This window comes from Scylla paramamosain, chromosome 13, assembly GCF_035594125.1.
Source record: "Scylla paramamosain isolate STU-SP2022 chromosome 13, ASM3559412v1, whole genome shotgun sequence".
In the NCBI taxonomy this organism is placed as follows: Eukaryota; Metazoa; Arthropoda; class Malacostraca; order Decapoda; family Portunidae; genus Scylla; species Scylla paramamosain.
The window spans coordinates 25485117-25502515 of NC_087163.1; the positions used below are offsets into that span (position 1 = coordinate 25485117).

The 17399-nt window shown below is 45.5% G+C and overlaps 1 long non-coding RNA gene across 1 annotated transcript in view; it reads right to left on the reverse strand.

Moving 5' to 3' along the window:
* LOC135106178 (uncharacterized) overlaps positions 1–224 on the reverse strand; it is a 95643-nt gene extending 95419 nt beyond the window's left edge. The window contains exon 1 of the long non-coding RNA XR_010271155.1: positions 90–224. This is a non-coding gene — a long non-coding RNA (uncharacterized LOC135106178). The remainder of the gene's footprint in view (positions 1–89) is intronic.
* Positions 225–17399: the final 17175 nt, after the last annotated feature.

Below are 17399 nucleotides of genomic sequence, written 5' to 3' on the forward strand. Positions count from 1 at the left end.
AAGAGAGGTATAAAAAAATAAATAAATAAAAATAATAATAATAATAACAACTCTCGGCCCAATCACAACATTTCTTTTCCCGAACGAACCTGACATTTTGTACTCGAAGTCCCTCGCTGCACAACACTTCTGGGGGGAGACACGCTGGCAATTCCATATATGATCCCTTCTGAGCCCCAGCCGTCTAGCAGCCCGCGCCTGTCAAGTGTGGCGCGTGAGGCAAGCAACTGGCAAGGAAGAGACACTGATTGGTATAAATAATATCCAGAAGAACAAGAATTATGGATACTTTTAGGAAACGAACATGATGTCACTGTGGTGCGCTGGATGAAGAGAGGGCAGAAGCAGTGTTTGAGAAGCTTATTAGACAGCAGGCGGTTCTTATATACCCGTGTGTGTGCTGCCATGTTGTACACGGAAGAGGAGGGCCTCACTTGTCATAAGGACCGGCAATAGCCAAAGAAAACGCTTCCAATTGATGTAAACAGTGTGGCGTGCGACAGTGACCAAGTACTGTGTGTAATCAGGGTGAGATGAGATGGCGAGGAATAATGGGTGTACGTGTGTGTGTGTTTGTGTGTTTGTGTATGTGTGTGCTGACGTACGTGCGTGTGTATGTGCATGTAGGTGAGGAGAATAATCACTGGTACAACGTGTTACAATAAAGAAAACGAATAATTAACGTGATTTCTTAATAGTCAAACATCAGAACAACACTTGAAGATAAGAATGAGAGCCGGAGACACACAACAGGCAACACATCTGTCGTACTTGCAATACACTCTGTCAGCAAATGAGGAAATGTTTACTGCCTTAGAGAGAGAGAGAGAGAGAGAGAGAGAGAGAGAGAGAGAGAGAGAGAGAGAGAGAGAGAGAGAGAGAGAGAGAGAGAGAGAGAGAGAGAGAGAGAGAGAGAGAGAGAGAGAGAGAGAGAGAGAGAGAGAGAGAGAGAGAGAGAGAGAGAGAGAGAGAGAGAGAGAGAGAGAGAGAATCAACACTTTAAACATTCATATCTTTCATGCACAAACACAAAACAAAAGGGAGAAAAAAGTCCACTATCTTATACTCCCGAAAAAAGGGAGATTAACCAGAGAAACGAGTCCAAAAAAGGGGAACCAAAACAGCCCATATACAAGACCAAGCAGTCCTTACATACACGAACACCATACACCAAAATACAGTAAACACTCCTACACTTAACTAACAAAACGTTAACTTAGAACCATACACAAAAGACAGAAGGAACCAGAAAAAAAAAACTTAGAAACAAAAGGAATACGAAGAAGAACAGGAGGAGGAGGATGAAGAGGAAGAGAAGAAGGATTGCAAGAGAACCACTGATACCCCCAATTAATTCTCCCTACCATCACCTCCACCATGACCCTCTACTTTCCGTCCCCACCACAACCACCACCACGACCACCACCACCACCACCCTACCACCACCACCACCACCCTTCTATGGTCCTCTCATTATATATGCACTACTACGGTCTGACTGGGTCTCACGGGCTGCCACGACCTCACATATTGTAGGGCCCGCTAATTATAGGCCGGGTTGGGGCATGGCAGGCTGGGACGGGGTGAGGCAGGACAGAACAGGACAGAGCAGGGTCGACACAGGGTAGAGACAGTATGTTGATGCAGGCAGGACAACACGGCGGTGGTATGGGTGTAAGAGTGGTGTGGTGTGGAGAGGTGGGCAGTCAGAGTGGGGTGCATCGGTGGTGGATGGGTAGATAGGTTGGTAAGGGATAGTGGTGTGGTGTGGTGTTATTTGGTGTGGAGAGGTGGGCGGATGGATAGATGGGTGGGCTGAGGAGTGTCAGGTAGGGTGGTGTTGTCGGTTAGCCTCGTAGGGTCGCCAAAATTGGTAACTGAAACTATCCATCCTTTTTTTAAGCAGAAAGTAGACGGAAGGAGGAGACGAAGAGATGTAAGAAACGGGAAGACTGTACAAAAGGCGATTTCAGAGTGCGGTGCCTGAATGAAGACGAGGCAGAGGGCAGAGCGTGACGGAGAGAACTAGTGACGGCCAAAGACTACAATAAACACCAGAAGAGGCAGAAAAGGACGAGGGAGTGGTGAAGTAATATAATGAACTAAAATGTCAATACTGTGTTATGAATGTTATGTATGTGTTGTTGCTGCGGTTAATAAAATCTATCTATCTATTTATCTATCTATTTGTCCGTCTGTCTGTCTGTCTGTCTGTCTGTGTACCTGGAACATGACAAAGTGGTGAAAGAGAGGCATTACAGAAAGAGAAAAAGCGAAAAGACAGAAAAAAAAGATGGAAAGAGAGATAAAACGGGACTTAGCGAAAGGAAAAGATTAAAATAGAGTCGACAAGGCGCAAGAACCACCAGAACTCATGAGACAATTAGAAAAAGGAGCAATTAGGATGAGAGAATCGCACCCCGGCAAATGAGAGGGCAGTTATTGCTGCTAATGGCCGCTAAACACTAATTAGTACCGATGTGAGGCAATTAAGCGCTATTCCACCGCGGATCAAGAACAGTTTTGCCCCGGGGGGAGACACTGGAAGAACACCCTGCGATCGTAAAGTTAAAAAAAGTGTGTCGAAGTGCGGATACTCGAGGAAATGTATTAAATAGGTAAGAAAAAATGTTATGAACTAGATGAGGTAAAAAAAAAAATGAATGTACGAATGTGAAATCAGGAAAAAAAAAATATATATATATATACACATAGAGAATATATATAAACAAAAAAACAAAAAAAAACTTAACCTTGAGAAGAGAGAGGGAGAAAATAAATGATGGGCCAGCCAAACAAACAAGTCGACTTTAAAGAATCAAAGAACATATGAAAAAAAAGACAAAAAAAAAAAAAAAGGAAAAGGACACAAAAATAAGAAAATGCGAAAAGTAAAAATGTAAAAAACAAACAATACAACCAAGAAAAGAACGAAAACCGTTAAAAAAAGTAATATAAATAAAAAGAACAATAATAAAGCCAATAAAACAATAGACAAATGAAATAAATTGAAAAAAATACACAAACATACGAAGCAAGAGAGAGAGAGAGAGAGAGAGAGAGAGAGAGAGAGAGAGAGAGAGAGAGAGAGAGAGAGAGAGAGAGAGAGAGAGAGAGAGAAAGGAAATCACTAACAAGAGAGGATAGATAAACGACCGTGAAATGGAGACAAGAGCCGGAGGGAAGGAGGAGGAGGTCGAGGAAGAGGAGGAAGAGGAGGACGAGGAGGAGGAGGAGGAGGAGAAGGAGGAGAAAAGGGTCAATAAAAAAGATCAACATGAGGTTAGCATCAGTGTCTCTCCCAGCAGAGCGTGTGACGTGCCCTTTGTGAGGTAGATCACGACCCTGTCCGCGAGTGGCCAGTTTAGCGGCGGAAGGAGGAGGAGGAGGAGGAGGAGGAGGAGGAGGAGGAGGAGGAGGAGGAGGAGGAGGAGGAGGAGGAGGAGGAGGAGGAGGAGGAGGAGGAGGAGGAGGGAAGGAATGCTGAATGGTGCGGGAGACGGTAGAAGGGTTGTGGGAGGGAGAGAGAGAGAGAGAGAGAGAGAGAGAGAGAGAGAGAGAGAGAGAGAGAGAGAGAGAGAGAGAGAGAGAGAGAGAGAGAGAGAGAGAGAGAGAGAGAGAGAGAGAGAACTGATTCCAAACACATTACCTACAATCGTACGCCTCCTACGCACCTGCATCTCTTTCACCTAACCTACACCCTCCCACTCCTTTCCCCCTACACCCCCACCCGTCCCTCACCCCTCCCTCACCCAGCCCCGCCCCGGAATCGTGACCGTCGCGTCTTATCCTGCGCGAAATCACCCAATTAAGAAAACATCATTAGACGAGGACGCAAAAAAGACACAATTAAGGAAGTCGATGTTTGGGGCGTCGTAGATAATTGGTCAGCGGTCCGGGGGGATTGGGGATCTTTGGGGGGACGTATCAGGAAGGGTGAGGATTCATGCGTGGTCTAAGGGGGCTGTGGGCCTTACTGTTGGGTACTTTGTGGGTGCTTTTGTTGTCTATTCGCTCATCCTCTCTCCTCAATGTACAGGCTCTCACGTTTTCTTTCATCCCGTCATTCTTCTACGCATCCATCCTGAAGGTACTGAGGTGGGTAGGGTGAAGTACTGTGTTGTTGGTACTGTGTTGTTGGTAAGTAAGGATGGAAACGTACATTCATGCATTCATAGTTACTGACTCTCTCTCTCTCTCTCTCTCTCTCTCTCTCTCTCTCTCTCTCTCTCTCTCTCTCTCTCTCTCTCTCTCTCTCTGCCATAAATTTAGTGTTTAAATAATGTAAATGTTTTTGTTTTCTAATTTTCAAAGAATTAAGGATTTTCTTCTCGTTTGTTGGTGATGAAATTGTTGTGTATTTTATCATATTCTCATTTTTCTTCTCCATTTACTTCCTATCATCACTTTTCTACTTTTATATTTCTTAATTTCAAACGCTATTTTATATTTCCCATTACTGACACCATTCTCATTTTCCTCCCCCCATCTCTCACGCTCTCTTCTACTATTTATCCTCCTTTTTCGTCATTTTCTTTACAATTCTCGACTGTAACACCATCTTACATTCCTTAATCCCAACACTAACACTATTATTATCTTCTCATCCTCCTTTGATTTCTTTCGCTATCTATTTTCATCTGTCTATTTTATTACCTTCACCCGCGCGTCGTGCATTGAACACCCAAGGCGGGAGGAACACACAGGCGAGGAGCTAAGCGGGCCAAAGTAACGGGGAAGGATAAGCAGAATAAAACCTTAGCGCGTTGCATGGACGGGTAGTATTTTGACGATAATAATCTTAGTTTGCTGTAAAATGTTCGGTAATAAAGCGGATGATGTGAGTACGAGCAGGTAATCACAGGGAAAGATTAGAAGGTGAACTGAGGACGGTGCGCGAGTCAAGCAGGACGCGGGTTGAGTGTAAACATTCCGCTGTAAATATGAACGTATACCTGTCTGTTACGTTACAAGCTTTCCACGTGTTGACAGGTAAGCGAGGCGTGTCTGTTAGAATATATGTACATGTAAGTATTTGTATATTGTGATTTCAAGGATTTACCAGTTGTACGAATCAACATATGCTGAAGTTGCTAGAATAATTGTACTTGTAAATATTTGTATCTTGTGTTTTTAAAAGATTTATCACTTTTACGAACCAACACATGGGCTGGTGAGGGATGGGAGGGTGAATGTTTCTTGCCATGTATAAAAGTTTGAAGATTTATCAGCCAAACAGGTCGATGGAGTATAAGGCTTTTTATTGAACGGAGAAAATTATATCTATCTTATGAATACATACGAAGAGAAATACAGAAAACTCAAAATTTACTGCGTTAACTATTAGGAAAAAGCATAAAAAAAAAATCTATTATACAAAAAATCTCTACTGTATTTGCATGATTTTCTGTAAGGCAAATTATTGTCAAGTTCCAATAACTGAACCCCAATTATATGTTCATTAAATTAAAATCCCCCCCCCAAAAAAAAAAAAATCCAAACTAGACTCACAGGATTTTCGTAGAGGCAAATATCATTAAGTCCCAGTAAATGAACGCGAATAAATAAACCCCAAGCGATTCTATTAAACTAAAACCATCCATCTCACAATCCCGATGAGGCGTGAAATTACAAAAGTCCCGTGAAAACTCGCAAGACCAAGAACTCCAATCACACACGTACGATGAAAACCAGGATCAAAAACACTCCAAAGCTTACCACCGCCACACGCAGGCCCGGAGAATGTCAAAGTGCTAACCTTCAGGAAATCTGTGCCCTCACCACCACTCCCACGGGGTCCTGGCAGGGGTAGAAATGCCGCTATCATATAAATACTTCTAATCATTGGTTGAATTTCTACCGGTGCTGCGAGATGGAGGTTAAGTACTCGTAAGCGTGTGGATAGTAAAGACAACATAGCAGCGTTTTGATCCTCAGAAGCAAAGGAACCCGGCGTACAATTACAACACTGCCGCAGGAGGGGTGGCTTAAATATAGCTTACACTGGCTTGATGCGGGAAAAAAAATAGTGGGGAAAAAATAGAGTAAAATTTTCAAGCTACGACGCTCACTTGTCTGTACTTACTGTATTCTGCAGGTGAAGATTAATTAGTGTTGAAACTTTTTGCCTCTCAGATTCTTAAATGATTTTTCTAGCCAGACGGAGAAACAAGTGATACATTATTATTATTATATTTTAGAGGTAATCATGGGAATTTTAGTGGTTTTCTCTCTCTCTCTCTCTCTCTCTCTCTCTCTCTCTCTCTCTCTCTCTCTCTCTCTCTCTCTCTCTCTCTCTCTCTCTCTCAAACATACACCTGTCCTATTCTGAAACCTTCGCCTCGTCTCTCTCTCTCTCTCCTCTCTCTCCTCTCTCTCCTCTCTCTCTCTCTCTCTCTCCTCTCTCTCTCTCTCTCTCTCTCTCTCTCTTTACCTTCGCTTCCTTCCTCACCATCCCCTTCAGAAACTAGTGCAGCAAATTTCAGAGCCTTTTCTCTACCCTACTCGGCAGAAACTTTTCATCTATCACCGGTATTTTTAACAATTTTCAACTATTTTCAACCTTAACCATTGTTCCTTACCTCCTGTTAACGTTACGGTACAAAGAACACCGTTATACATTCCACACTCGTTGTCGTACCTTCGTTTTCCGTATACGCCTTCCAATCCGAGCACCTTTACACGCATCGTTCCCACGTATTTCAGTCTAACTTGCGCACCGGACGTCTCATGATAAGAACCCAAAGTCTCAATTTTAGTCTTATTCTCTCCTAATACGTGTAATACAGACCATTGCTCGTTTTTCTTTATGGCAGTGGTGGGAGTGGCGGGAGAAGTGAGCAGCCTCCTTCTCCTTGCACACCTCAAGGCCTTCTATTACTCCTCTTACATTCAAGAATACTCCGTAACTCCCAAACATTTCATGGCGTTAAATTCTCTATTTCTAACATGCTCTAGTGGGAGTAACTCGGTTTTTAGAACATAACGTAAGAAAATAAGGGAAGCTACAAGAAGCCATTAGGAATTACATGCGGCAGTCCCTTTAAGAGTGTTTTCGTGGCCTCAGTGACAGTTTAACAAGTACTCTGCATTACCAGCGGGAAGAGCGTTGATATGGACCTGGGTAATCGTGCATGTGGGCTCTGGAAAATAATCCTTGAGGGCAATAAGCGTTTCAAAATATACGAGCACTTAGAGAGAGGCATCAATTCCCTGCATCATCACTTCATATTAACGCACATTTAAGTCAATTTTGGGGCATAAATCTTCTCCCCCCCCCCTAATTCCTCCTCCTCCTTCATCTGGTCCTCCTCTTCTGCCCTCCTCCTCCTCTTCCTCCTCCTCCCGTTTGGTTATTGTGTAATCCTTTTCATCTTTTTCAATCCTTTTCCTTTTCCTCGTCTTCTTTCTCTCCCCACTCTCTTGCTTATCCCTTTTTTTCCTCTATTTTTCTGTTTCATTTGCTATATCACCTGTAGCTTTTAGTTCTGTATTTCCTTCCCTTCTTTATCCTCCCTATTTTCTTCTTCGTTTCTCTTCATCCTCTTTGCCTATCTCATCTTTTCTTATCCCTCTTTTCCTCCTTTCCATTTCCACCCTCTCTCTCTCCATATCACGTATAATTTTAGTTCCCCGTTTCTCCTTTCCATAATTTTAATTCCTGAACATTTCCGCCCCTCATTTACCGTCCTTATTTGACTAAGCACTCTATCCTCACATACCCCAGACTTTCTCCCCGGCTTCCTCCTGCTTCTCCTGCACAGAGCGTCCCGTGGGAGTCTGTACCCGGGAGACAGAACACCCAGTACCTGTAGCGGAGTTAGACAGAGCCAGCTTCCCCATGACAGCGGAGGCGCAAGGAATACGGCAATAAAAAGGCATACTGAGTAATTACCTTATTATGATTTTACAAGCAGTTTTAACCCAAGGGAGAAAAGAGAAAGAGAAAGAAAGTAGGTATTTTTTCCCGCTCTCCTGCACTGCCGCCGCTCGCTTCACTTGCTTCACTTGCTTCGCTTGCTTCAGTCACTCTTCAAGGAGGGAGAGGACGGGGGAGGGTGGCGGATGTTTCTTCCTCGTGTTCGATCTTGGTCTTGACAGCGACTTCGGCCACCCCGATCGGCGCCCTGATTAGCATTCAGGCCTCACGGCGACGCGATTGATGCTCGGATGTTTTCCACAAGTTTTAACGCGATTTTTGACACATTATTCCGCAATTAAACGCTCGCCAACACTTTTATTCGCCTCAGACATGCTTTAGTTGTTTTTTAACGTGTGAGCAACCGAGAACGAAGGTGCTGGTAGTGGTGCTAGTAGTGGTGGTGGTGGTGGTGTTGGTGGGCAGAGCAGACCCACGGTGTTACTTAGTTGGTTCAGTTCTCTATCTTAGAATCTTTATCTTCCTTCTCTTCCTTGCTGACTGACTGGCTGACTGACAACATGACTGAGTGAAATAATTGTCTGGTTGAGAGACTGGCTGGTTATCAAACGAGTTAAGTGACTGACAACTCTGATACTGTTCCCTGTGGCTTGAAATCGGCACACGTTTCACCAGCACTTCGGTTTACCTGTGAGGACGGGGACGCGTGCCTCACCTCCTCCCTCCTCCTGCCTGCCTGCCTGCCTGATTACCTGCTTCCCTCACCGTGACTCGCCAACACTGGGATTCCCTACTTCACAGCATTTTCGGTGACAACAAAATGCTCCAGAAGTTTCTCATCTCAGGATGCAAACACAGACCAAGAGAGAGAGAGAGAGAGAGAGAGAGAGAGAGAGAGAGAGAGAGAGAGAGAGAGAGAGAGAGAGAGAGAGAGGAGAGAGAGAGAGAGAGAGAGAGAGGAGGAGAGAGAGAGAGAGAGAGGAGAGAGAGAGAGAGAGAGAGAGAGAGAGAGAGAGAAAGAAAGAAAGAAAGAAAAAGAATGAATGAATGAAAATAAAAGAAAAGGAAAAGAAAAAAAATACCAAGAAAAGTCGAATCTAAGAAAAAAAAAAAAAAAAAAAAAAAAAAAAAAAAGAGGTAAAACATACCTTAAAAATTGCTTCTAAAATCACGAACACACCCTTCACATTAGCATTACCATTAGACTCCACAGCCCTCTCCACTCATCTATTAAACCACACGTCTGCCCCCCCACCAAAAAAAAAAAAAACATGTCTAGCTGCCTGTCGTCCTTCCTTTCTCCACACCTCGTCCTTACAATCACCTACTCTGAATATTCAAGTCACCCCACAAAATCAAGAAAACGCAAAGATCTGTAAATAGAAATCTTATAATATTCCTCCAGTCACCATCACCACCTCCTCCTCCTCCTCCTCCTCCTTCTCCTCTATGTCCCTCGCAAACACCCTGACACCCAAACAGCCAAGCACCCAAACACCTCACAGCTCCTCCGTCACCCGCCAGTCACACGGAGACCAATACATCACCCAAACCAACACCCGCCACGTCGCATCTCCGTCCTTCAAGAGTACGTAACATCACGTCACCTTGAGATGAGGAGACGAGGGAGACGGACACAACACAGCGCACGTCATCCACTACTGAAGGCACGGCAGAAGGAGGAGGAGGAGGAGGAAGAGGAGGAAGAGATGACCTTCGCGTTACTCTCCTCCCTCCTCCGTCGCGTCACACCGGCGGGTCACCTCTCTGCATAAATTACGTGACTAATTAGTGGAATAAGTGCGTTTCTCCACCCCTCAGGTCTTATCGTGCATTAATAACATGACACTCGTAAAACTTCGACTTAATTACTGTAAGACTACTACTACGCCTTACACACACACACACACACACACACACACACACACACACACACACACACACACACACACACAAGCACTTGAAGGGCGAAAGGAATGGACGAAGGAAGGAAGGAGATAAATCGGTGGGAGAAGAAGACGATGACAAGTGAAAAGATTATAGAAGGAAAATATCAACAAATACTTAGATAAATAGATGAGAAAAGTAAATAAGCCGAGTCTCATACTACGTCTCTCTCTCTCTCTCTCTCTCTCTCTCTCTCTCTCTCTCTCTCTCTCTCTCTCTCTCTCTCTCTCTCTCTCTCTCTCTCTCTCTCTCTCTCGCTCGCCTAAATACTTATAATTCCTAATACTGGAGATCAATTACAGATAATCATAAGAGAGAAAAAAACAAGATATGGCCGAGGAACAAACAAAAAAAAAAACAAAAAAAAAAAAAAAAAAGAAAACCTGAGATTGGAGGTTAGTGGGCAGCGAGAGAGAGAGAGAGAGAGAGAGAGAGAGAGAGAGAGAGAGAGAGAGAGAGAGAGAGAGAGAGAGAGAGAGAGAGAGAGAGAGAGAGAGAGAGAGAGAGAGAGAGAGAGAGAGAGAGAGAGAGAGAGAGAGAGAGAGATGCTGATGCCCATTACCATTCATGTATGCAAGGAAAAATCTCTCTTCTGATGTTGGTCAGCTCCTGTTTATCGTGAGAGCCTGTCCGAGACCCCAGCGGGGGGCGGGGGAAGAGAAGGAGGAGGAGGAGGAGGAGGAGGAGGAGGAGGAGGAGGAGGAGGAGGAGGAGGAGGAGGAGGAGGAGGAGGAGGAGGAGGAGCCCTTAAGGGAATATGGTAGAAGTAGGGAAGGAACTGACATGAAATTAAGTAAAATAGCAAGTTAGGAAGATATTAGCAGAAAATCGGAGGAAGGGGTTGCCGAGAGAGAGAGAGAGAGGAGATGACGAGAGAGAGAGAGAGAGAGACCGAGAGACGAGAGAGAGAGACGAGAGAGACGAGAGAGAGAGAGAGAGAGCGAGAGAGAGAGAGAGAGAGAGAGAGTAACACATCATCTTTTGTTTATGCATTAGGTCCACCTCTGTCTGTTTTGCTCTCCAGGAATCACCAACGCCTCTCAATGTCTTCTCCACCTTGATGTGTGAGGGAGGAGGAGGAGGAGGAAGGAGGAAGGAGGAGGAGGAGGAGGAGGAGGAGGAGGAGGAGGAGATGAATGAAGAGAACAATGGGATACAAATTATAGGGGATTAAATATGAAACAATGATTAATGTAAGCATATCATTATTTATAAAACAAAAATTAACGAGAAAATATTATAAAGAAAAAGTTGAATTATATTGATTTTCTAATTACGTAACTAGGAAAAATGAATGAAAGGAAAGTGTAATTGAAATAAGACAAAGAAAAGGGGGAAATATTCTAACGGAGAAAGTTATAGGCAAGACAAAAAGGAAAGGGAAGAGGGTGAAAGGGAAGGAAAAGGAATAAGGATAGAGGAAAAAGAGGAGGAAGAGGAGGAGGAAGAGGAGGAGAAGGAGGAGGAGGAGATAAAGGGAAGAGAGGGAAGGGAAGAAAAGTAAGAAAAGGAGAGAAAGTAGATAATAAGGAGGGAAACCGAAGGAAATGGAGGGAAAAGGAAGAATGGGAGGAAAGAATGAAAAATACGAAGAGAAAAAAGGAAGAGAAGGGAAATTAAAAGGAGAAAAGAGAAATGAAAAATTGGAAGAGAGAAAAGTAACGCAAAAAAGGAAGAGAAGGAAAAGGAAGAATGGGAGAGGAAAGAATGAAAGATACGAAGAGAAAAGGAAGGGAAGAGAGAGAGAGAGAGAGAGAGAGAAAGAAACGAGGGAAAAGGAGGAAAGGGAGAGAAAGGAAAGTAGTTACTGAGATTAACTACCAATTAAAGTTATCTGTAAATATTAACGGTGATAAAAAAATACCTTGACACACAGACTAGCTTGTATCATTTCCCACTCCCTCTGTTTCCTTCCTCCCTCCTTCACCTACTCCTGATATTCCTCCATTCTCTTTCTCCATTCTCCTTTATTTCCTCCTTTACTGTCTTTCTTCGGTGCTATTTTCATCCTTTACTCCTCCTCCTTGTATATTCTCCCTTCTTCTCTTCTTGTTTCTACTCCATTTTCTATTCTTCCCGTTTTCTTTTTACATTGAGTATCTTTTATTTCTTCTTTTATTCTCTTCTCCCTTTCGTTTGGTACTAATTTCCCACTTTCATCCTATTCCTCCTTCATCTTCTCCTGTTTTCCTTCCGTCAAGTACTATTTTTTTATTCTCTTCCTCCCTCTCCTCTTCTCTCTCTTCCATGTAGTACTATTCTTCCATCTTCATCCTTTTCATCCTTCGTCCCTCCTCCTTCTAACTTTGGTTTCTTAGTGGCCAGCCTCTCGTTCCCTCAGTCTTTCCCTTCGATTACTTTCCGAAACACCCTGGCAGTCTCCCTCCAACACCAACACGAAAATATCATTAGCTCGCATAATCTCCTCACCAATCCCCAATCATAAGCTGAGAGAGAGAATTTTGTTTGCCTTTACGAAAGAATCTTATCCTTCACTTCTTCTCCTTCTCCTTCTCTCCTCTCCAGTTTAATATCAATTCCCTTCCATCTCCATCGTGCTAACTACTCTCAGCTCCTCCTTGTCTTCTTCCTTTTACTGAGTGTTTACTTCTTCCCAACACTTGCCTATTAAAAGTCTCCGTGGCTGAGGGCGAAGCGGAAAACGTGTCTGCAGTGTGGGGGAAAAACAACAGCCGCTTAAATGACTTGATCAGAAGTGTGCTAAAGAGAGGGTGAGATGTGAGGAGTGACGGGGGGTGGGAAGATGAGGGAGAGGGAGAGAGAGATAGGGACAGGGAGAGGGAGGAAAGATATAGAGATGGAGAAGAAATCAAACGAAGAGAAATAATGGGAGAAGAAATGAACAGGCAAAAGAGGATTCCAAATAAGAAAACATAAAAAAAGAATAACACAGATAATGGAGAGAGGAAAAAGACGAAGACAAGAAAATAATAAAGAAAAGAGAAAGAAAAAAAAAATCATAAAAACTAAAATCTTACACCAACCTGCTCTTTCCCTCACCCTGTACGTAACTTACCTTGCTCCACCCTGTACTAACACCTTGCCCAACCCCGCCCAGCCTTGCCCTACCCGCCACCACTCCATGACCCAGCCCCGCGCGGAGCCTTGGGGGAAAGAGAGCTAATCACGCCCTCATCACCATTCTCATCTGCATTCGAGAAGGATTTAATCACATTCCCTGCGTCTTTCGTCCATTCTGATCACCTCGGACACACAGGGACGGCGGGGCCACACAGGTAGTCTCCAGCTGTCTCTCATTAAGCGCCGCAGATCGATCCCGAGGGCGTGCTGTGGCGGCGGAACACAGGAGGAGCTGCGGCAACATTCTCTTCGCTTATGATGCGTTTTAAGAGAGTGTGGTGAGCTCCTCTGATTACAAGGTCCGCTGGAATAATGTGCTGATGATGCTTAGTGTCTAGACTTATTTATCAATGAGTTTTCGTTTTCTTTTATTGCTTTAAATTTTTATCTTGTCATTACCCCCTCCTGCGCCCTCAACCTCTTCCTCTTCTGCCGTCATCCCCCAGTCCTGCTCTCTCCTTATTCTCCCGCGTCTCTCCTTTACTCCCCCTCCTTCCCCTCCTCCTCCTCACCTGCTTGAGCGGTAATTAGTGAGCGGGCGAAGGGCGCCAACCTGTTGCTGCTGATGACACGCACAGGTGAGCCCCGCGTTACCTGTGTCACTCCCGCTGCTCACCGCTGATTGAGGCGGCGGCCAGGCGAGGCGCAGCGAGGCAGGTGTAGCACAGAGCACGCCTCCCTGTGTTCTCAGTACGGAGGGATGAAGCATTGAGACCATTCTTCCTTACCTTCCTGTCCCTCTCTCCCTCCCTCCCTGCCTCCAGACACCCCGCCACTCTGCCTCTCAAATGCTCTCTATCGTTAAGTTTGCTGCATATAATTCAATAATGATTTCTTTTGCTTCATGGCTTCTGAAAAATGCGCCAGTCTTCCCAGACAAGCCCCATTGCCTGGCGGGCAGCGCGGGGCGGGGCGGGGTGGGTCGGGCCTGACACCGGACCCTCGTCAGATTAAACCATTTTGGAGTTTATCAAAGGAAGACCCAACACTTGAGCGCCTCTGCCGCAACACTCTGCAACACTTTATCAGCGGCGCTCCTGACGCATCTAGGCGCTGCGTTATCGCGGCGGCGAGCTGCGGGAGGTTGGCGATGAGCAAGATAGCGGCGGCGGCGGGGCGGCGGCGTCAACTTGATTATGACGGGCGATGCGCCGCCACTCACCAGGTGGCGGCGCGGCCCCGCGAGGTGCTCATCCCAAGCATCCGCGGCGGAGCCTCGCGGAGGATGTCTGACGCCAGCCCCGACACGCAGCATCCCTGTCGGCCGCCTATAAGCGTATGCAAAGTACTTGTCAGGAGAGATTCTTCCGCCGCGCAAAAAAAGTAGTTCCCTTTTTCGCCAATGGGTTGTGTTTATGGTTTCCCGCCGTGACGCGCCCTCGCCGCCACGTCCGCGACTCCTTATAATGTCCGCATTTTAATCTGCATACTATTTAATACGCTTACTTTTAACAAAACTCCTTGACTGAATTCCCTCACGACGGCACGCAACAGTACGGAGCCCGGGGCCGGATGCGACGACACACACACACACACACACACACACACACACACACACACACACACACACACACACACACACACACACACACACAGAAGGATGGTGTTTTGGGGGGGAGGGCAGCGGTCACTCCAGGAACACAGTGGTTGGTCTGGGGACTCCGGAATTACGGACAAACAAAAACGATCAATGTAAGGGAGTGACTGAACCTTGATTCCCGGACCCCACGCGGCGAACCACCACCCCCACCACCACCACCACCACCACCACCACCACCACCACCACCACCTCATCCTCCTCCTCTACATCTCTCTATTACTAAAAAAAATGTGTAAACGAATAGCTCTAGTGCTTCACCTTGCCTCGCCACGCCTCATTCCACAGGTGTGCGGGCGACATAACAGACGGGCGTGGGCGCGGGCGTGGGGCGGGCGTGTGGAGGCGGGTCTCGGCCTCCGTGTGCGGGCGGCGCCGGAACAAAGAAGGATGAAGCCCCATCGCTCTGCCTCTCGCCGCCCAGCGTGTTGTCTTAATGATGATCTTAAGCGATAAATCTTGCGTAGCGTCCAGACACACACACACACACACACACACACACACACACACACAAGGGAAGAGCTTCAAGACAACCTCAGTTTCAACTCTACTGAAGTTTTTAATCAGGCAATCAACAGAAAAAAATCAATTGTCCACAACGCACAACGAGGCAGAACCAAATTGATAGAAAAAAAGAAAGTTTTAAGAACGCCAAGACTTAACGAGCAAAAATTAACACACTTGGCCAGCGGACAAAACAAAATAAAAGCAAGAAATAACAAGTAAAATCACATTCTTACAAATCAATATTCCTCAACCACCATTTACTTTTCCCCACAAAGCTTCATGGAATAAGTTAATCTGCGGACAGCTAATCCCGCTACGTTGACCTGACCCGGCCATACCTACCTAAACCAGACCTGCCAGGCTCCCACAGGTGTACAGCAGCCGCCCCCACACACACCTGTCACCCGCCGCGTCTCACCTTTTCCCACGGTACTGAGGCTGAAGCATACTGACGGTGGCGCGCAAGTTCCTGTCAGTAGTGGAGAGGTGGCTGCGTCCTGACGGCTTTGCGACAGACTGACAGCAGCGGGCGAGGGAACAGTAAGTAAACGGGGTTGAAATTTTTCCCTGATGCCTTTTGAAAGAGTGGGAATATTCGGAATTTCCTTAGTTTCCCAATAGATAGGTAGGTGTTGATTTGCTCCGAGAATTGGCTATAGTAAATGAACAAATCGTCATTATTTTGTCTGATAACTTTTGAGCGAGAGCGAATATTCAGAATTTAACTCAATTTTCAAGTGGTAGAATGGGTACTGATTTCATCCGATGACTGGCTTACATTACTGTGAAAACGTGCGACAAACAGCAGGCAGACAGGCTCAGCTTTCTTACATACACAGCTGATGCATTCATCGCAGAGGCGATGAGGCGAAGGAAAGATTGAGATAGGACTAAAGGAAAAAGAACTGAAATAAGAGAAAATGAGAGGGAGGGATTGAGCCTAGACTGAATATGAAAGGAGAGCAAGGGAGATGAGCTGAGATGAGACTGGGCGATTGGTGAAAGGACGATTGAGCAAGAGAAAACAGAAAAGGACTAAAACTGGACTGAAGAGAGCGGGAGAGGACGGAGCAAGGAAACCAGATCAGACAGGAGCGTGATGATGGAAACCTTGATCACCTCGCCAAGTCACGCCTCACTGCAACACTGCTAATGGGTGTAACTTGTGCCACACACCTGCATTAGTGCATTCCTGTGGCCGGCGGCTTACAAGATTCCTCAGGTGACTAACGATGAACAAATAACTACTGACAAATTTCAATATCATTATTACTACTATTCAAACTATTATGTACGTGGGGCAAAATGAAATTTGTAGCTGTAAAAATACGACAACAGCAAAACGCTCTTACCGAAACATTTTATGGGTTATAAAGTAAAGAGAAACGAAATTTAGGAGTAAATATAAAATAGACGTCTTAATATTGCTTCTTACTGACTAGAAACTTGAAGTGGAGTGCAGATATGAACATAAACCAGATTGCGAACAAAACATGAACCTATCAATAAAACTTTAGGCTCACTCACTCAGACTTGAAGCAAAGAACACAAGAACCCACACAACACAGACAACTCCATGCTACTCTCTGGGAAGGAGGAAGCGGCGGCCACAACACGGGACAGGAATAATGACAAAACAAGGGACAAAAAGAGAGCAAAGCCTCCTGAGGGAAATAATCGAGAGCCAACCACGGCGGCTCTTCCTTCTTCCCTTAAGCCAATTCGTGACCCTGCCTGGGGGTGCTTGACCTTCCAGGGGGTAAGTACGGGGTTGCTCCGGCGGCTGACCTTCTCTGGCCGTGTTATTGTCCATTAGCGGATCTCAGAAGTCACCTAATGGTCGCCTCCGCCGCGCCGCTTGAAATAGTCCCGCGCTAATACGTGTAATTCAAATTTCTTCTCGATATTCCAACGTGACAAGCGCGCCTGAAGAAAGATGGCGCCGTAAATTAGAGATACGTGTGATTTAATTTCACTTCCCCTGCGGTACTGTCTGTGTCAAGCCCCTCCCTCAGGTCCCCGTGGTAGACTCGAGATGACGCCCTTGGGAACTCTCGCGGCAGGAAAGAGAAATTATGATGAACGAATGTAGAAATGTACCGGAGGAGATACCAGAGAAATGTTATGGTTTGTTGTGATAAGTTATGAGATGAGTTCTTTTATTCCATGCAGGTGTGTCTCGTCCAGGTGAGCTCCAGGTGATGGGGCGATGGCCAGGTAAGAAGCAGCTTTGGATTACCTGGTTAATTTTCATGGGAATGTTGAGATGATGGTGCAGACGTAATAAGACAACCATAACCACAATAATCAATGTTACTGTCGTCTCCATGTCAGTCTGATCTACAATGGTTGAGTAAAAACATCACC